The sequence below is a fragment of the Bos indicus x Bos taurus genome, chromosome X, assembly GCF_003369695.1.
Source record: "Bos indicus x Bos taurus breed Angus x Brahman F1 hybrid chromosome X, Bos_hybrid_MaternalHap_v2.0, whole genome shotgun sequence".
NCBI classification, from domain to species: domain Eukaryota; kingdom Metazoa; phylum Chordata; class Mammalia; order Artiodactyla; family Bovidae; genus Bos; species Bos indicus x Bos taurus.
This window is the reverse complement of record NC_040105.1, coordinates 13,670,596-13,684,256: the sequence shown is the minus strand read 5'-3', so window position 1 is coordinate 13,684,256 and position 13,661 is coordinate 13,670,596.

Below are 13,661 nucleotides of genomic sequence, written 5' to 3'. Positions count from 1 at the left end.
TTCAATTTTAGTTTGAAATAATTGAAAATTTAGAGAAAAGTTGCAAAATTAGTAAAAAAGAACTTCTATGTACCCATTGCTACTTTTAGTGCGCTGTCACATTTGCTTATCATATTCTCTCTACACACACAAGCAAAACACATACTGTTTTTTTCTAAACCTTTTGCAGATAGCATGCACATTTACCCCTTAATCCTTCAGTTTGGATTTCCTAAATATTCTAACATGCTCTCAACATATAACCTTACATAACCATAACACAGTTGTTGAAATTGGAAAATTTAGCACTGATGCAGTATTTTTTATCTAATCTATAGTCTGTGTTCCAATTTTATTGATTCTTCCAACAACATACTTTATAGCATTTTTTCCTAGTGCAGTATCCAGTCCAGAATTATATGTTTCATTTAGCTGGCATGTATATTTAGTATCCTTCAATCTGGGACAGTTCCTAAGCCTTTTTTTATTCTTTCATCAATATTTTTATTTCATTCATTATTTTTAAAGAGTATGAGACAATTCTTTTATAGAATATCCCTTGATATGGGTTTATCTAATGATTTCTCATGAGTTGATTTAAGTGACACATATCCAGCTGGAATACAACATGAGTGATGTGTCTTTCTCAGGTATCATATCTGGAAGCACATCATGCCAGTTAAGCCTTTGCTCAGTTGCTTAGTTGTGTCTGACACTTTGTAACCCTGTGGACTGTAGCCCACCAGGCTCTTCTGTCCACAGGATTTTCCAGGCAAGAATACCGGACTAGTTTGTCATTTCCTTCTCCAGGGGATCTTCCCGACCCAGGGATCGAACCTGTATATCCTGCATTTCCTGCACTGGCAGGCAGATTCTTTGTCATTTGGTTAAAGTTTATTTCTTCACCGTACAGATTTTTCTTTTGTAACTTTATAAGCAATCATTGAGGAGCTACTGTGAGACTATGTAAATATCCTACTCCTCATTAAGCTACCTTCCTTCTCAATTTTAAAGAGAATTTAAAATAAGCCTCACAATTAAAAATAAAAGTCTCAAAACTCTTGAGTTGACACAGAATGTCTTCTAACTACATGTTTGTGGTGAAGCTATCTTAGATTTTAAATCCAGGAGGCAGGAACGGGTGCATGGACCTTACTTGGTACAGAAAGCAATCATGATATGCGTTCATGATAACAATGAAAAATTCTTAGCAGCAGTGACAGATGAGCTTAGATTGGATATTTCAAATATGATACATCCATTCTAAGGAATGCTATGCAACAGCGCTGAATCCGAAAAGTTTTATATATACTCAAATTGAAATATATCCAAGAAATTTTTAAGTGAGAAAACCAGGGTATATAAAAGTATGCACAGTATAATCCCATTTATGTTTTTTAAAACTATATTTGCACTTTTACATATGAATATATGTAAATTTATAGACACTCTCCTGGAAGAATACACACCAAACTGTTAACAGTAATTACCTCTCTGGAGGCAACTGGAAAATTGGCAAGGGGGTGGTGCTTGGTCTGTGGGGAATAAGACATTCACTTTTTAGTCTAGACATCTCTGTTTTTAGAACGAGAATGCAGTTATATTTTATTAAAGTATATATGTATATTTTAAAACATTTATTTGCTAAAAACACTTCCTTTGGCATTATTTTCAAGATTTGCTTTTTGACAGCCTGATTACTATTCATGTGAATAAAAGGCCTTGCAGACAAATGAAGTCTCCTTTGCTTCCACCTCACTGATATATATGTGAGATGGACATATATATATATACGTCCATGTTAAATGTATACTGTGATGTGTATAAGCATGCGTAATACGTGATATGTATGTTATGCTCCCAGAAAATTACAACCTGAGACATATTTTTCTACCATTTCCCAATAGTCTTAACTTTCACAGTTGGTGGTCATTTAATCTGTCGAGATTTGAGTTAATCATATTCAACTTGTCATGACTCTAGCAAACCAATAATGTAATTAGTGTCCAAGAACATATAATGAATAGACCTCAGACATCAGCTCAGAGAAATAGAGCTGTAAAACAGTGAAGAGTTAACAGAGTTTCTCTCGGTCTTTCCAATCGTGATTTATGTAGAAAAGCACTTTAATTACTGTAGCCGCTATTTTTTTATCTTGCTGTTTATGAAATTTTCAAAAAATACAAAAGTAGATTGTCCCTCAATATAGCCATCACCCAGTTTAAATAATTATCAACTCAGTTAATTTAATCTCCCCACCAGCACTACGTCACCACTACTATTGGAGAACTACTCTCCATGGGTCTCCTGTGTATATCTGTATACCTTGTGAGCAGAGGTGCTGACTGCCTTGTTATAAACTATCTTTTCAAGAATGTTTACATAGTGAACAGTCTTGGATGATAAAGATAGTGTCTCTCTTCAGAGAGGAGGACAGATCTGTTAATTGATCAATATAACAAAGATAACATATAGAATGGGAAAGACTAGACATCTCTTCAAGAAAATTAGAGATACCAAGGGAATATTTCATGCAAAGATGGGCTCAATAAAGGACAGAAATGGTATGGACCTAACAGAAGGAGAAGATATTAAGAAGAGGTGGCAAGAATACACAGAAAACTGTACAAAAAACATCTTCATGACCCAGATAATCACAATGGTCTGATCACTCACCTAGAGCCAGACATCCTGTAATGTGAAGTCAAGTAGGCCTTAGGAAGCATCACTACGAACAAAGCTAGGGGAGGTGATGGAATTCCAGTGGAGCCATTTCAAATCCTAAAAGATGATGCTGTGAAAGTGCTGCTGCACTCAATATGCCAGCAAATTTGGAAAACTCAGCAGTGGCCACAGGACTGGAAAAGATCAGTTTTCATTCCAATGCCAAAGAAAGGCAATGCCAAAGAATGCTCAAACTACTGCACAATTGTACTCATCTCACACGCTAGTAAAGTAATGCTCAAAATTCTCCAAGCCAGGCTTCAACAGTATGCAAACCATGAACTTCCAGATGTTCAAGCTGGTTTTAGAAAAGGCAGAAGAACCAGAGATCAAATTGCCAACATCCACTGGATCATCGAAAAAGCAAGAGAGTTCCAGGAAAACATCTATTTCTGCTTTATTGACTATACCAAAGCCTTTGACTGTGTGGATCACAATAAACTGTGGAAAATTCTGAAAGAGATGGGAATACCAGACCACCTGACCTGCCTCTTGAAAAACCTATATGCAGGTCAGGAAGCAACAATTAGAACTGGACATGGAACAACAGACTGGTTCCAAATAGGAAAAAGAGTACATCAAGGCTGTATATTGTCACCCTGCTTATTTAACTTATATGCAGAGTACATCATGAGAAACGCTGGACTGGAAGAAACACAAGCTGGAATCAAGATTGCCGGGAGAAATATCAATAACCTCAGATATGCAGATGACACCACCCTTATGGCAGAAAGTGAAGAGGAACTAAAGATCCTCTTGATGAAAGTGAAAAAGGAGAGTGAAAAAGTTGGCTTAAAGCTCAACATTCAGAAAATGAAGATCATGGCATCCAGTCCCATCACTTCATGGCAAATAGATGAGGAAACAGTAGAAACAGTGGCTGACTTTATTTGGGGGGGGCTCCAAAATCACTGCGGATGGTGATTGCAGCCATGAAATTAAAAAACATTTATTTCGTGGAAGGAAAGTTATGACCAACCTAGATAGCATATTAAAAAGCAGAGACATTACTTTGTCAAGAAAGGTCCATCTAGTCAAGGCTATGGTTTTTCCAGTGGTCATGTATGGATGTGAGAGTTGGACTGTGCAGAAAGCTGAGCACAGAAGAATTGATGCTTTTGAACTGTGGTGTTGGAGAAGACTCTTGAGAGTCCCTTGGACTGCAAGGAGATCCAACCAGTCCATCCTAAAGGAGATCAGTCCTGGGTGTTCATTGGAAGGATTGATGTTGAAGCTGAAACTCCAATACTTTGGCCACCTGATGGGAAGAGCTGACTCATTGGAAAAGATTCTGATGCTGGGAGGGATTGGGGGCAGGAGGAGAAGGGGACGACAGAGGAGCAGATGGTTGGATGGCATCACTGACTCAATGGACATGAGTTTAGGTGAACTCCAGGAGTTGGTGATGAACAGGGAGGCCTGGCATGCTGCAGTTCATGGGGTCCCAAAGAGTCGGACACGACTGAGCAACTTAACTGAACTGAATATCTCCAGTGTAAGGTTAGGCAGGTTTGCTTACTGCCTACTATAGAGGATTCAGGTTCCCTAAGCTAAGGGGTTCCCAGCTGTAATGCGAACATAACTGCTTGCACAGTAACCACCTGGGCCACTTCCCATCGCCCCATGGGACTTGGAAAGCAAGAAGGATCCGATGTGAACGTGAAACTCATGCTGCTTGCTGTCTGTGAATAATAAAGTCCTTTTTTCTCTGATTCAAGGATGTTTCTGCTAGCACCCATGAAACTGTAGCAGATTAACTTATGAGCTTGTAAGCAAAATAAAAATCTCAGACTCCTGTAAGTTCTTGACACCCACTTTCTCACTGCCATATTATTTTGACATTATATTATTTTATACATAAATATTCTGGTAAGCAAAAGCTATTTTTGAGTCTTCTGTGAAACCATTAACATCAAAGATGATGGAAGTTAATTCCACACAAGTATTTTTTTACCTATATCAACATCCCAGGGATCCAGTTGGTAACTACAGTCCTGTGATCCCTTCACACAAAGAAACTCTTGGGACTAAATATATTTCAAAGTTCAGATTTTTCAGATTATAAAAAGGTCATAGAGAACACAAACTATTTATTAAGTTACATGTGCAATAGTCTGGGGCAGCACAGTGAGCAAACACTGATATTTTTGCCATGAAACATGAACATTCGCACAAAAGAAAGATTATAAATAACCTCTCTTTCTGCTGTGTTGTGCTGTGCTAAGTTGCTTCAGTCATGTCCAACTCTGTGACCCCATGGACAATAGCCCAAGGCTCCTCTGTCCATGGGATTCTCCAGGCAAGAATACTGGAGTGGGTTGCCATTTCCTCCTCCAGGGGATCTTCCTGACTCAGGGATCAAACCCATATCTCTTAGGTCTACCTGCATTGGCAGGTGGGTTCTTTACCACTAGCGCCATCTGGGAAGCTCCAACCTCTCTTTCAGTGAATCAGTGAAAGTCACTCAGTTGTGTCTGAATCTTTGCGACCCCATGGACTATACAGTCCATGGAATTCTCCAGGCCGGAATACTGGAGTGGGTAACCTTTCCCTTCTCCAGGAGATCTTCCCAACCCAGGGATCGAACCAAGGTCTCCTGCATTGCAGGCAGATTTTTTACCTCTCTTTAGTTCAGCTCGAGTTTTATTACCAAATTACAAGAAACTTTAGCTTGTCAGAGCTTGGGGATTTTCAAATCTGTAGATAAGGAACTAGAGACCTCAGCTTTTTTAGTCAAGTTCAAGATTTAGGCATTCAGCATCCTGATAAGCAGAATCATTAAAAAAAAAAAAAAAAAAAAAAACCGTTTTCCAGACCCTTTATATAGTAAGCTCAGATACACAGATGACACCACCCTTACGGCAGAAAGCGAAGAACTAAAGAGCCTCTTGATGAAAGTGAAAGAGGAGAGTGAAAAAGTTGGCTTAATACTCAACATTCAAAAAACTAAGATCATGGCATCCGGGTCCCATCACTCCATGGCAAATAGATGGGGAAACAATGGAAACAGTGTCAGACTTTATTTTCTTTGGCTCCAAAATCACTGTAGATGGTGACTACGCTTGCTCCTTGGAAGAAAAGCTATGACCAAACTATACAGCCTACTAAAAAGCAGATACATTACTTTGCCCACAAAGGTCCATCTAGTCAAAGCTATGGTTTTTCCACTAGTCATGTATGGATGTGAGAGTTGGGCCATAAAGAAAGCTGAGCACCAAAGAATTGATGCTTTTGAACTGTGGTGTTGGAAAAGACTCCTGAGAGTCCCTTGAACTGCAAGGAGATCCAATCAGTCCATCCTACAGGAAATCAGTCTTGAATGTTCATTGGAAGGACTGATGCTGAAGCTGAAACTCCCAATACTTTGGCCACCTGATGGGAAGAGCTGACTCATTTGAAAAGATCCTGATGCTGGGAAAGACTGAAGGTAGGAGAAGGGGATGACAGAGGATAAGATGGTTGGATGGCATCACCGACTCTATGGTCATGAGTTTGAGCAAGCTCCGGGAGTTGGTGATGGACAGGGAAGCCTGGCGTGCTGCAGTCCATGGGGTCACAAAGGGTCAGACGTGACTGAGCAATTGGACTGAACTGGCCTTTTTAAAAAATTAGGGCCAAAATGAAGTTCTTTAGTGTACTTATAAAATTTCAAATCACATGTACTAAATCGACTATATTAGTGATGTGATATTTTATCATGTTTCCATTTTGTAGGCATTAAGCATTTCTGAGCTCTCTTGATCAAAGTGGAAAATAAATGCTAGTCATTTGAATAACAGATACACAAAAGGTCACATACAAAAATTAAAAGGCAGGATGTTTAACCAAGGATGAATAAAAGAGGGGCCTGGACCGGAACAAATTGTGTCTGGAAGGTTAGGGGTTATTTATAGCTGTGCTCAGCCAGCAAGAGGAACAAGGCTCGCAGTCTGTACACAAATCATGTTCATGTCAGACAGAGAAAGCACGGGGCCTGGGAAGCCTTTTCCTTCTGTTCTCCTGCCAAGGAGAGGGATGTATAGGTTGGTAAACTTGAAGCTGACTTTAGAACAGATGAGAATGTGCTCCCAGAATATTTACCTGTTGTAAATAATATCAACCTCTTCAGGTTTGATGGACTGCACCTCTAAGTAGGGGGAAGCAATGTCACATTATCTATTGAGTATCCACTATGTATCTGACAATTTGCCTGGCACTTTTTGTACTGTTATTCTAATAAAGATAAGGAAGGTAAAGTTTCAGGGAGCTTGAACAATCTGACAAATGAGTGATTTCATGTGGACAAGCATTTGTTACAATTTGCTAAGTGCCAAGCACTGTTACATGCATTTCAATACACAGATAAATGACACAGGACTCTAACCTTCAGGGAGTTCCCAATTTAGTAGGAAAGTACATAAGCACATAATTATAGTGTAATTTCATATGCAGCTGTTGTGGCTCAGAATTTTAAAACCAAATTATATCACTGAGAAAAACTGCATTGCCAAAAACGAGAAAGAATATTTTTTAACCAATCAAAAGCTGGGGATAACCCATACTAGTTTCTAAAACCATTGAAATTTAAGGCTTTCTTTGATATTCAAAAAGAAAGTAAGGTGCCTTTGGAGAACTGCCTTGTGGTCAACATAAAAGAGGGTCTTTATGACCCTTGAGTAGGCAAGGGGATCTCAAGTCTTATGTCATAAAAAGGCAAATCGAAAAAGCTACATTGATAGCCATGGGAAGGTATAGGATCTGAAAATCAATATCACTCTCTTTTATCGGAGAAGGCAATGGCACCCCACTCCAGTACTCTTGCCTGGAAAACCCCATGGATGGAGGAGCCTGGTGGGCTGCAGTCCATGTGGTTGCGAAGAGTCAGACATGACTGAGCGACTTCCCTTTCACTTTTCACTTTCATGCATTGGAGAAGGAAATGGCAACCCACTCCAGTGTTCTTGCCTGGAGAATCCCAGTGATGGGGGAATCTGGTGGGCCCCTGTCTATGGGATTGCACAGAGTCGGATGCGACTGAAGCAACTTAGCAGCTCTTTTATCAGTTTTCCTAGCTCACCTTACTCTCCGCTCATTCCAAGGACTGACAGCAAGCTAATCAACCTGTAGTTTGAACAATCTTCCTCCTTATTGGAAAAGAGAAAGACTATTTGCCCAGGTCTCACTGCCAAGAAGCTTTCCTGACATTGTAGATTTCTCCAAGATTCCAGACAATAGTTTCATCTACTAGATCTTTTGCTTGGTTTGGTACAAAGAACATAGGTTTGGCATTCATATGTCAGCTCTGTCACCCTCTCTGAACTACAGATTTTTCTCCGAGCATACAGATTTTTCAAAATACAATATAACATTAAAAAAACACAAAATCTAAATAGACAATGACTTGGCAGAGTACAGAACTCATTGATCATTAGATAATGGCACCCCATAGTCCTTACTTGAAGAGTGTGAAAATTGAATGATGCACAAAACAATTCAACTCAGAAATAAATACATGCTCCTGTCATAAGAAAGGAGGTACATTTATGAAAATGTAATTGAAGTGACAGCAAAAGCAAGAAAGAAGACAATTAAAAGCAAAATTGTGCAATTATAATCTAGAGTCAAGCACACCTCTCTCTCCCCTTATTATGGATAATTTCTGCTGCTGCTTTATTTATTTATTTATTTTTCTGCTGCTACTTTAGACTGTGGCCTTAAAATTGGGAGGTATAGGCTTAGGTATTCTCTTCCAGTCTGGATGCTGACCTCAAATCTCTTCCTACATTCCCCTCTGGAGGGGAAACATGTTCAGTAGGCTCTGATGAGTGAGAGGAAGAAAATAACTCCAGGAGAACAGGGTGGGGACACTGCACATCAAGGTTTGCCTGATGGAGCTTGAGGTGGCCAGAAGCCACCCAGAACTGACCGTGTTCCTGGGGTTTGAGAAATACCGCAAAGGAGAACAGAAGCTCCAATTATGTTCCTAAGGACAAACGTGCACGTTTCAAAGTTTCATTAAGAACTGGGCAACTTCTATAGATAATCTTTTCTAAGTCATCTCGACTCACTCTGGGAATTGAACCTCCTCAGCTTCTCTTGGCACTGAGATTGAGGGGATAATTAAAATAACTTCTCTTTCAACCAGTTAACAATTTTTCAAATTCCTGATTTCGGAAATCCTAAATAAACAATATTTCTTCCTTTACACGAGCTCTTTTTTCTCTCACCCGTCTCTGCTTAGGGCAGTCTTACTCACCACTCACTTTCCTGAACAATTTTCAGCAACTCTCAGTCAATTGCCCTGACACCCACTTTACCTCTATACTCCCAAAACAGTATTAACATTACTTGTATTATGAAATTTTACATTTTTTCCCTTCATTTCACTAATCTTTAAGCCCCTCAGTCATTAGTGCAGTTTTTCCTTTCTGGGGTGCTATGAGTGAGTATACTGTGATGCTTGGCACCAAACAGTCAAATGAATGCTTATGAATGAAAGAATTTGGGCTTAAACTTTCTTGTCCTTCCTATGTGTCCATTCTGTTCATAATGAATGAAAGAATTTGGGCTTAAACTTTCTTGTCCTTCCTATGTGTCCATTCTGTTCATAATTCAATCACACTAGTATGTCATTTTTTTACTTCCTGATATTGCATTACACATTTAGTAACTTTCTTAATTTTTTATTATTTGTGGTAGGCAGCTTCTGATACAGCTCCCAATGATTAGTGCTTCCTGGCATTCATACTCTTGTGCAATCCCTTCCTCTTGAGTGTAGGTTGGACCTAGTAACCAATAAAATATAGTAAAAATGATGAGATTCATTTCCAAGATTAGGTTACAAAACACCGTGACTGTGTCTTGCTAGCATGCTCTCTCCTGCTGGCAGCCTCTGCTGCCCTCTGGCTTGCTCCTCCAATGAGGCCAACTGCCACGTGCAAGAGGCTCTGTAGATTGGCCCATGTGGCAAGGAACTGAGAGAGGCCTCCTGCCAATAGCTCATGAGGAACTGAGGCCCCAGTCCAACAACTCACGAGGAACTGAGTCTTGCCAACAACCACATGAGTGTGAGCTTGGAATGTCTTGGAGATGACTGCCACCTGTGAGAGGGCCTGAAGCAGAGGAGCCTACTAAACCTTGTCCAGATTCCTGAACTACAGAAACTGTGAGGTCATAAATGTGTGTTGTGAGCCGGTAAGTTTGGGATAATTTGTTACATAGCCACAGTTAACTGACACATTATTTATCAACCAGTGAGGGTTCACAGATGAACTGTTTGGTTTATTAATATTATTAAACATAATTATTGGTTTGTAATATGTATTAGCAAATTATTCTTGCAGATTCAAAACCGTGTTTTCTATTTATCAAAATGGCTCATATCCCACTTTATCAAGTCAACTGTGCATTGATTTAGGCTTCTGAAAAGCACCAGTTAAAAATCCAGAATATTTGTACACATTCATTCCACAAGCATTTATTGGGTGTATACTGAGCACACACATACCCACACACACCATGTATCCTGAGTTCAGGGCACAATTTCTCCCTAGCATGTACAATTTTCTTTCAGTGTGGGGATTATATTGTTAAATAAGAATGTTCCTGTCCTCAGAAAACTAGTATTTAGTGAGCAAAAGACATCTAAACAGATTATTACTTGCTTTTATTTCAAGGGATAGAAAACATAAAAGAATGTGTGCGTTTCAGGCTTATGCCCACTGAAACAAGGCAACTCAACCAATTTGAGGAGTGGAGATGTCCTTCTGGGCTTAGGTAGAGTCTTCAAATATACATAAGCATCATACAGGTAAACAGAAATGGGAAGAAGACACCAGACCAAGAGGATGGAATATACTAAGGGAATTATCTAAATAAATTTCCCAGAACATTCAGTTCAGTTCAGTTCAGTTCAGTCACTCAGTCGTGTCCGACTCTTTGCAACCCCATGAATTGCAGCACGCCAGGCCTCCCTGTCCATCACCAACTCCTGGAGTTCACCCAAACTCATGTGCATCGAGTTGGTGATGCCATCCAGCCATCTCATCCTCTGTCATCCCCTTCTCCTCCTGCCCCCAATCCCTCCCAGCATAGGGTCTTTTCCAGTGAGTCAACTCTTCACATGAGGTGGCCAAAGTATTGGAGTTTCAGCCTCAGCATCAGTCCTTCCAATGAACTGGTCTCCTTTAGAATGGACTAGTTGGATCTCCTTGCAGTCCAAGGGACTCTCAAGAGTCTTCTCCCAACACCACAGTTCAAAAGCATCAATTGTTTGGCACTCAGCTTTCTTCACAGTCCAACTCTCACATCCATACATGACCACAGGAAAAACCATAGCCTTGACTAGATGGACCTTTGTTGGCAAAGTCATGTCTCTGCTTTTTAATATACTATCTAGGTTGGTCATAACTTTCCTTCCAAGGAGTAAGCGTCTTTTAATTTCATGGCTGCAGTCACCATCTGCAGTGATTTTGGAGCCCCCCAAAAATAAAGTCTGACACTGTTTCCACTGTTTCCCCATCTGTTTCCCATGACGTGATGGGACCAGATGCCATGATCTTCATTTTCTGAATGTTGAGCTTTAAGCCAACTTTTTCAATCTCCTCTTTCACTTTCATTAAGAGGCTTTTTAGTTCCTCTTCACTTACCCTTGGTCAAATAGTACTAAACATACTCTTAATAAGTCAACTCTTCTTTATAAGAAATGTGTGACCCATTATTATTATGGGAAAACAAAACCAAATGGGAATAATTCACACAACTGGATCAAAGCAATTAGAAACTGGACTTAGGGTAATTTCCTTAAGTGGTTGTAGCCAATACCTTGGTTCATAAAACTGGACTTGTCATCTCTCCTTTATTTATGATTCTGAAGTGTATGTTAAATTCCCTGAGTGAGAAGATAATCAGGAACCTCACAAATTAATGGCCATTTAATTACATTTCTTAAACACTTAGGCCCCTACTTCTCTCAATTAATTTAATAATCACCACAAAGAACAGCTCTGAAGGTGTTTTTAAAACTGAACAAACACCAGTTAACACTAAAGATGAGTAAATAAAACAAGCTTCTAGAGCTGATGTACAATTAATTTCTAATCAGATATTAAAAGGATTGATCAAGTAAGTATATAATATACTTAAACTCTGGTCTCTCAAGGCTCAACTTTCCTGGCAGAATGTCTATTGTTCTTATACGCCTGGAAAAAACCCTTCCCCAGCCTTGAAATGAAATACATTTAGACCAAGGGGTCTTTGCTTGATTCTCAACATTTTTTTTTGTTTTTTTTTGTTTTTTTTGTTTTACTTTTACAGTAATCACATTTCATACCCAATTAGTAACAAGCAAGATATCTTCCTGTGCTTGAGATGAACTAAGTTTATAAGTCTGATTTGGGGCCTAGAACCTTTCTAACAGTGTGAGAACTTCTTTGGTGTTATTGTTCTCCAGTTTATGGGTGGCCCACCTAGTGGGTATGGGATTTAATTTTAATATGATTGCACCACTCCTACTGTCTTTCTTGATGTTTCTCCTTTGTCCTTGGATGTGGGGTATCTTTTTTTGGTGGGTTCCAGAGCTTCATGACAATGGCTATTCAACAGCTAGTTGTGATTTTGGTGTTCTCGCAGGAGATTAGCACATGTCCTCCTAATCCACCATCTTGGTATATATCAGACTTCCCAGCCTGAATCTGGCAAAGGGACTGGGAATCCCTAGGGAATCTGACTTTGAAGGCCAATGGGATTTGATTACAGAACTTCCACAGATCTGGGGAAACAGAGACTCTTAGATGGCACAAACAAAACCTTGTGCTAACCAGGACCTAGGAGAAAGGAGCAGTGACCCCACAGGAGACCTGCCTGTGAATGTTTGAGGGTTTCCTGTGGAGGTGTGGGTCAACAGTGGCTTGCCATGGGGACAGGGGCACTGGCAGCAACAGTCCTGGGAGGTGACTATTGGCTTAAGATTTCTTGGAGGTCACCAATAGCCCTACCATACAGCCTGTAGACTCCAGGAATGGGTTGCCTCAGGACAAACAACAAACAAAGAGGGAGCACAGCCCCAGCCATGAGCAGACAATTGGATTAAACATTTACTGAGCATGGCTCTGCCCACCAGGGCAAAACCCAGTTTTCCCCACAGCCAGTCCCTCCCATCAGGAAGTTTGCACAAGTCTCTTATTCTCAACCATCAGAAGGCAGAAAGAAGAAACAAGAACTACAGTTCCACAGCCTCCAGAACAAAAACCACAATCACAGAAAGATAACCAAAATGATCACATGGATCACAGCCTTGTCCTGGTAAAAGGGCTTGCATAACTGAGTGAAGCTATAACAAAACCTGGTCCACTGGAGAAAGGAATGGCACACCACTCCAGTATTCTTGTGTCAGGAACCCCATGAACAGTATGAAAAGGCAAAAAGATATGACACCAGAAGATGAGCCCCTAGGTTGGTAGGTGCCCAATGCTACTGGAGAAGAGTGGAGAAATAGCTCCAGAAAGAGAGCAGGGCCAAAGCAGAAACGACGCTCAGTTGCGGTTGTATCTGCTGGTGAAAGTAAAGTCTGATGCTGTAAAGAACAACACTGCATAGGAACCTAAAGTGTTAAGTCCATGAATCAAGGTAAATTGGACGTGGTTAAGCAGGAGATGGCAAGTGTGAACATCAACATTTTAAGAAATCAGTGACTTAAAATGGATGGGAATGGGCAAATTTAATTCAAATGACCATTATATCTACTACTGTGGGCAAGAATCCCTTAGAAGAAATGGAATAGCCCTCATAGTCAATAAGAGTCTGAAATGCTGTACTTGGGTGCAGTCTCAAAAATGACAGAATGATCTCTGTTCATTTTCAAGGCAAACCATTCAATACCACAGTAATCCAAGTCTGTCCCAACCACTAATGCTGAAGAAGCTGAAGTTGAATGGTTCTATGTAGACCTACAGACCTTCTAGAACTAACACTAAAAAAGA